Source organism: Octopus bimaculoides, chromosome 3 (assembly GCF_001194135.2).
Source record: "Octopus bimaculoides isolate UCB-OBI-ISO-001 chromosome 3, ASM119413v2, whole genome shotgun sequence".
Taxonomy (NCBI): Eukaryota; Metazoa; Mollusca; class Cephalopoda; order Octopoda; family Octopodidae; genus Octopus; species Octopus bimaculoides.
In genome coordinates this window covers 24,316,228-24,324,110 of record NC_068983.1, presented here as the reverse complement: position 1 = coordinate 24,324,110, position 7,883 = coordinate 24,316,228, and the positions used below count along the sequence as shown (strand labels likewise).

General features: G+C 34.4%; 1 protein-coding gene and 1 long non-coding RNA gene across 2 annotated transcripts in view; one reads left to right on the top strand and one right to left on the bottom strand.

The window, feature by feature from the left end:
* LOC128247270 (DAZ-associated protein 1-like) overlaps positions 1 to 7,883 on the bottom strand; it is a 226,130-nt gene that overhangs the window by 121,488 nt on the left and 96,759 nt on the right. The window lies entirely within an intron of this gene.
* LOC128247271 (uncharacterized) overlaps positions 6,813 to 7,883 on the top strand; it is a 2,937-nt gene continuing 1,866 nt past the window's right edge. Inside the window, exon 1 of the long non-coding RNA XR_008263624.1 lies at positions 6,813 to 7,751. This is a non-coding gene — a long non-coding RNA (uncharacterized LOC128247271). The remainder of the gene's footprint in view (positions 7,752 to 7,883) is intronic.

Here is a 7,883-nt window from a genome sequence, read left to right as displayed (position 1 = left end):
TAGAACCAAAGGCAGGTTCAAGTGGGTTGGTATGAAAAGGGTTAAATCAAATTACGTCTTCCACCAAAAACAGGTATAGAGTCCAATTTGACAGGCTTAAACACAGTTTCTGTCCACCCATACTCAATTTCACTTACAAGGCTTGCATCAATTTAACTAGGGCTAAAGTAAAAAAGATATACTTTCCCAAGGTGCTATGCAGTGATATTGAACCTGGAACTATGTTATCGCAAAACATAAATGCGGGTAGCCTTGTATCTGACACCTAGGCATGTCCTTCCATCACACTCTAGCCTCTCAACACCAGGCATGGAACCATCCCCACCTCACCATTTAGTTGAAGAGGCTTTTCCCTTTTCCACCTTCTCTCTTCCTCATCTTATAAACTGCTTCGTGACCTCACTTGTGCCAATGGCACTCTGTAAAATGGACAGAATTAGGAAGGGCAACCAGCCATAGAAACCATGCCAAAGCTGGAATTGGGGCTCAATGCGGCCCCGCAGTTTGCTGGATCCTGTCAAACCATCCTACCATGCCTGCATAGAAAACAGATGTTTAATGATGACAACAACAATGACAATGATGATGATGATGATGATGCTGATGATGGCAACAACGGCAACGATGACGATGATGATGACGATGACGATTATGACAATGATGATGGTGACAACAATGATGATCATGATGATGATGACAATGACAATGATGATGATTTTCAACCATACATGCTATGCTATGGCTGCATGATTTCTATATGGACTCATTATTCACTCTCTATACTAACATGAGTACCACAACATCACATTTCCATTTCACCTATATATTTAAATCTCGCTGTGCGTATAAGAAGTTAATATTCTTCTTTGTTACCTTTATTTTGTTGGGTTGTGATAAATTTTATTAAAAAAACAAACAATGTTTACTGATCAGTTTGTTTCCCAAGCTGAAACTAATTCATTTATGTAGCTAATGCCTAAGGCAAGAATATAAACATTACAAGTCATCTCTTCTTTCATTTAACAAGTCTTAAGTTTACAACCATATTTGAACAATAAAAAACCTTGCAAATATGACAATAAATCAAACTGAAGCTATATAAACAACCAGTTTATATCAATAAGTTTGAATTCTTTCCCAGTAAAATAGAACACAATTATCACACAGCAGGAAGCTGTATGACACAACAACATGTAAATCTCCCTTTCATGTGGTCTGAACGCCTGCACAGGTTAGCTGTCAAGACGTAGTTAACTATTGCAGCATATATACATATACATGCTTACTTTCTGTCAAACAAAACTTAATCAATAATCTAAATTTACTGTAGAATTCACCTTACAATAGTCACAATATAACAACAGAGAACACAGCAGCTTGATTTTGATGAGAAAATTGCAGAAATTATCTGCAATAAATTAGCAAGGTAAGTCAAGAAATTTAATGTGATAGACAAGATAAAACTTCTATAACTTGTACATAACTATAGAAGTAAAATGGATGAACTGATAAGATAATGAGACTAAGAGCTCTTAGACTGTGAGTTCGTATTTACTGCAGATATTTTCTTCTTTCTCACATTTACTGCAGATACTTTCTTCTTCCTCAAATTTACTGCAGATATTTCCTTCTTACTTATATTTACAGCAGATATTTTCTTCTTTCAAGATACTTTATTAAATTCTATTCTATGTGCCTCAGTTCACTAATATGCTGAAGAATCAGCACTAGATAATACTTCAGGGCATGTTATTTACAACTGAAATTGCACAGATTTCTCTCACATTTATTTCATGATACTGAATTCAGTGATAAGCCCCTGGCTTTATGAGCTCCTGTGGTTCTTGGAGACACATTAACCATTTTTGCTTTTCTTTATCACAAGTGCTTACACGGCTCAAATGACTGAGAAGATAATATTTCTAATCACCCAGCTAATGAGGTATTTCATTGTCTCAGCAAGCAAGCCTTGCAATTCTATTGCCCTAGATTACAAAGTTAACAAATAGGCACTTGATTAACACCCTCTTTAATGCCTCTTCAAAGTCCAATATAGCTGAGTCATATCATCTCATTATTCAAATACATGCACCTTATTATGCTCAGTGAATAATGTGATATTAATCTTACTGCTGTGAAAGACATTGACTGCAATAAATTATGGTATATATATGTATGCATGACAGTGCACTTGAATACTGCGGCTGTGTGATAAGAAGTTTGCTTCTCAACCATATGGTTCCAGGTTCAGTCCCACTGTGAGGCATCTTGGGCAAGCGTCTTCTACTATAGCCTTTGGGCTAACCAAAGCCTTGTGAGTGGATTTATAAGACAAAAACTGAAAGATGATATATGTGATGGTGGCGGGGGGGGTCATATCTATGTGTGATATATTTGTGTTAGTCTCCCACCACTGCTTGACAGCTGGTGTTGGTTTGCAATAAGTACTGAGGATTGATTTGTTCAACTAAACCCTTCAAGGTAGTGCCCCACCATGGCTGCAATCCAATGACTGAAACAAGTAAAAGATATAAGATATATACGTGTTTGTCTGTATGTGTTTAAATAATATGTGAGAGTAAGTTTAACATAGGTGAAAACTAACACATGCAGGATTTGATCAGAAGAGTAGCCTGTGGTATACATCTCGCTTGGATATTAACCACTTCTGAGGCTCTAATCGCTATGAAACATATGTATCCCGGATTTTATCTACTCCATTCCTTAACGCTTGGATTTTTATTTGCATACCATGCAAGCTTGGCTGCCTATCATGAGATATAACATTTGTTTTGTTTTTTTCAGCTTATACTTCGATATGGAAAAAATCCACAACTTTCCACTCCAATAAACTTCTATTGTTCCTGAAAGTTGATTTTTTAAATATTTTCTATGGATTGCTTAAAACTCACACTCTTTCTACACCTCAATCCTTGGATCTTACATTTACACACACACAAATATATATACACATACACAAAACCAAAATGCCTTATGGACTCAATTAGTATTTAAAAAAGAATTGACTTTAACTAGGTTTATAAGTTAAACTTCTACTGATTATTAAATTATTTACATAATATACTGCATATTCAAGACAGTCATGAATCTTTAGATAGGATCACTTCCAAATAATTGCTGAAATCTTATCTACCTTTTGATATCTATGCTATCAAATTTCATATAAAATTTAATTGTGACATCTAAAATTTCCAATTAAGCTAGTAACTGCCACAACACTTATTAGCATGGATTATCTTGGCTCATATAATGCCATGTATATATATATATAGCATAGTATTCCAACTGACCTCAGTTCCAAAACACATCAAATTATTTCTTAATTTCCCATTGATTTAATGACTTCTCTCTCTCTCTCTCTCTCTCTCTCTCTCCCATTGAGAGTAACAGAAAGCTAGGTCATTATGATGTTGTCAAGTGAGTGCTGACAGTTTTATCTTGTCAGTGTTGTTCTGTGTCCTTGACAAAGACACTCAACCCTCAATAGTTCGGTATGCCAAGCTGTAAAGAAGTTCTTTTGTTTAGCTCAGTGTTTCTCAACCATCTTCTACCTATGGATCCCCTTGGTTACTATTTTATTTAGATGGATCCTCCTTGCCATTCGACGTGTTACCAAATCAAATTACATTATATTGTTAGGAACTGTATTAAAAAAAAAATTATTAAAATATTTTGTGTATTGTAACAAAATATTACAGGGACCCCTAAGGGCTATATGAATCCCAGTTGAGAACCACTTTAACTTTTTTGATACCAGCCTGCCTGAGACCACCCCTGATTCTATGGTACAAACTTACCATTTAAAACCTTCCATCAAAATTTCATGTTACATTCCAAACACCGGTTTAATAATGACAAAGTTATTTTATTAAATACCAGAGAGAGCAGACACCTGATCAAAGGCATTCCAGCTTTGACCACCTCATCTTGTATTCAGATGTAGAGCATCTGGAAATACATCACTTAATGTGTCTTCCTTTAATATGGTAAGATGTGACTTAGAGTACTTTTGATTGAGTAACCACAAAAGAATTATTTTCTTGTAAATAAGCACCATTGTATTTCATTACTGCAACTACATACCTCATAATGCAGATGCTGAGAAAAACTGCAACACAAGCATCTCATATCTATTATAGCAATTCAAATTATTGTAGCCAGTAATGGTTTTGAGGAAAATTTCAGTATCATATTTGTACATTTTCCAAAAATGCATATTTTCCAGCTTCTTGAGGAGTAAATAATGTGAAATTACTTTGAAAGCTATTATATAAGCTATAAAATTTCCAGATAATTTGGACAAATTTCATTCCAGCATTTAACCATAATCCATATACAGTTGCATTTCATGGCTGAACAAACTGGTTCAGGTAGCCATTTTAAGTACTAACATTCCTCAAATGTTCACATCTGTCAATATATTTTAAAACCTGAGCAGCTCTATGTAATTTTAATGTTAAAAACACACTAAAAATGTTCACTGCAAGCTGAAGCTCAACATATATATTCCTTTCAGAAGCTGTTGGCATTTTGATGCAAAAAAAACAATAAAAGATGCTCCGACACCAAACTGGTATGAGGTGCTGAATGTTATTTGAAACTTGCTCTAGTCATAAGCGTGGCTGTGTGATTAAGAAGTTTGCTTTGCCACCATGTGCATTTGAGTTGAATCCCACTGTGTGGCGCCTTAGGCAAGTATCTTCTACTATGATAACCCTGAGTTAACCAATGCCTTGAGAGTGAATTTAATAGATGGAAACTGCATGGAAGCCAATCATACATATATACCTGTGTGTCTGTGTGTGTATGCATATGTCTGTGTTTAGCTTTCCCACTGCTTGACAACTGGTGCTGTTTTGTTTACATCTTATTTCTTTATTGCCCACAAGGGGCTAAACATAGAGGAGACAAACAAGGACAGAAAAAGGGATTAAGTCAATTACATCGACCCCAGTGCATAACTGGTACGTTATTTATCTACCCTGAAAGGATGAAAGACAAAGTCGACCTCAGCGGAATTTGAACTCAGAACAAAATACCACTAAGCATTTCACCCGGTGTGCTAACATTTCTGCCAGCTCGCCGCCTTGTTTTGTTTACATCTATGTAACTTAGCAGTTTGGCATGAGAACTGATAGAATAAGTAACAGACTTTTAAAAAATCTGTACTGTGGTTTATTTGACCAACTAAACCTTTGAGGGTCATATCCCTGTATGGCTACAGTTCAATGGCTGAAGCAAATATGAATGATAATTTAAATGAACGGCTTATCTATTCGTATTTATTTTGATTCTTTCTTTCAACTGCAACTGGAATGTTTATTATGCATAAGTGTCAAAAAGTTGTACTATAGCACCAGATTGATCAAGGCTCTGTAAATGAATCTGGTGAGAGTTAATCTAAGAAAAGAAGCACATCATATGTGTGTGTGTGGGTAAGTGTATGTATGCAATGGTGTGTTTGTGTGTGTGTGTGTGCTTCTAGTTCCTAGCCTTGATACATTGCTTTAATTGTAAACACGCATCACCCTCACACACACAGAAATATGTCCAGACTAGGGAAAAATATCACCACACTTGGAAACAGGTGAATGTTGGTGACAGGAAAGAACATCAGGCTATAGAAAGTATATCTCAATAAATTCCATCTAACTCATGAAAAAATGGAAAATCATTTACAGGTAGTTTATCAATCAACCCTGAAATGATGTAAAACAAAGTTGATGCAGTGGTATTTGAACCCAGAACACAGAGTCAGGGTGATTACTGCAAGACAATCAATCCGACACTTTAATGACTCTGCCAATTAGATTTATATAGTCCTAGATAAATAAGATAGAATTATCAAAGGTGGGAAGCTGTTGATTTAGACATCTGCTCAATCACAGCTGACCTGGGGCTAAACAACAACATCTATCTTCTCAACCATGCTAACTAAATATAACAGTTTCAATATTTGTATTGGCACTAACTGTCAGAAAATCTGAAAGATAAATCTGTTGTGCAAATAGCAATTGAACCTAATTTCCTTTCCCAAGACTGAAATATCTATACCATGCCGGTATTCTTATCAGGAGTTGTAATTAAGAAAAATGTCTCATCTATTGCTTTGTAATTGACATATAAGAGTTAAAAGTTATTGACTAGAATAATAAACTGACCTCAAATTCAATATGTTACTGGCTTGTAGCCACTGACAAAGCAAGTTTTCTTATCTTTCTGGTATAAATAATTCAATCTTGAGGTAACTGGACATAGATTGGCACCTGTCAGGAAGATTTCCAAATTGAAATAATCTAAAGTTTCTCTTTTGTCAGTGATATATATACTTAAAGCTGTTCTTTCTGAAGATCTACAAAGGCAACTTTGAAGTTTAAATTACAAACTTGGCCACAGCTGTTTAATTATCATATAGAATCTTTGCTGTAAAAACACTGTTTATAGTGTAATTATGCCAAGTTATGTTTGGTTCACTTCAAGTTATACAGTTGCAAGTATTTTAAAGTGGTCATTAATGTCATAATAAAAAAAAAATTCTTTAATTAAAATTATAATACTTATGATTTTGATGGAAGTGAAAATAAACATGCATGCACAGCCAACTAACTACTGGTGGATGGCTTGTATTTCTGGCATATCCCATACAATATCTTCACTTCTGACCTTGACTAACAATATATGATTGATAGTATCAAGCTAATGCCATTATTCTATACTTGAATCCCTGTCATTGAATTTGATTTAGATGATTTTGCAAGGTTTTCCTGAACATCTGGGATACAATTGACAACTCCAATATTAATTGGGTAAAAAAGAAAAATACTTAAAAAAATATCATTTCAATATCCTGTTGAGGTTAGTTATAGCCTTCCATAATCTTCACTGTAGCTAAAATAAATGCCAAAATACTAAGAATTTATTGGGATCATACCAATCATTTCCTCTTGCCTTTCAAAAGAAAATGGAAAAAATATGAAAAGTAAAAAAAAAAAGAAAAAAAACGATTTTGGCTTTGTGTCTAAGAAAGTAATCAATATTAAAATTGATGTTTATTTGTAATCTAGAATAAACAATAAATGATGAGAATGATAAGGCTAGAATGAAGTAGGATATTTACAAAAATGAATAGCAGTAGCAGAGACAGAAAGAATGAAATTCTGTATCAGACAGGAAAGAACTTGAAGAGTTCATTGTGAAAGATCTAATACAAATAAACTACTTTTGGACAATATTTAGAAATACACTTTGAATGTATAATATGAATCTGAGTAAGAGACTTAGCTGAAATGAGGAATTAAGACTGACTGGCATCGACTGAGGTTTGATGAAGTTTTTTAGTTTTTTTTTTTTACGTGTGTGTGTTTTGCCAGAAAAGTCTATCACAGTTGTACTGAGAAGAGATGTAGAAAACAGATTGTATATGTTGCTGTGCAAGCTTAGAGGAGTGCTAGATTAGATATAATTTCAGGAGGATGCAGAATGAAATGGTTAATATAGAGAGATAAGAGAGTATGTCAGTAATTCACCAAGAGATAATGACAAATGAAGATAAGTTATTTTGCAGATTTTTCAAATCATAACCATGGAAATTCAGACACATGATAAATATAATGATGAAGATAACAATGATGAAAATAATGATAATGCTGAATATAATGATAATGATTAATTTAATGATGATGCTGAATTTAATGATGGAGATGAACATAATGATAATGATGAACATAATGGTAATGGTGAACACAATGATGATGAATTTAATAATGATGATGACGGTGGTGGTGGTGGTGGTGGTGGTGGTGGTGGTGGTAGTGATGGTGGTGGTGGTGGTGGTGATGGTGGTGGTAGTGGTGGTGGTAATG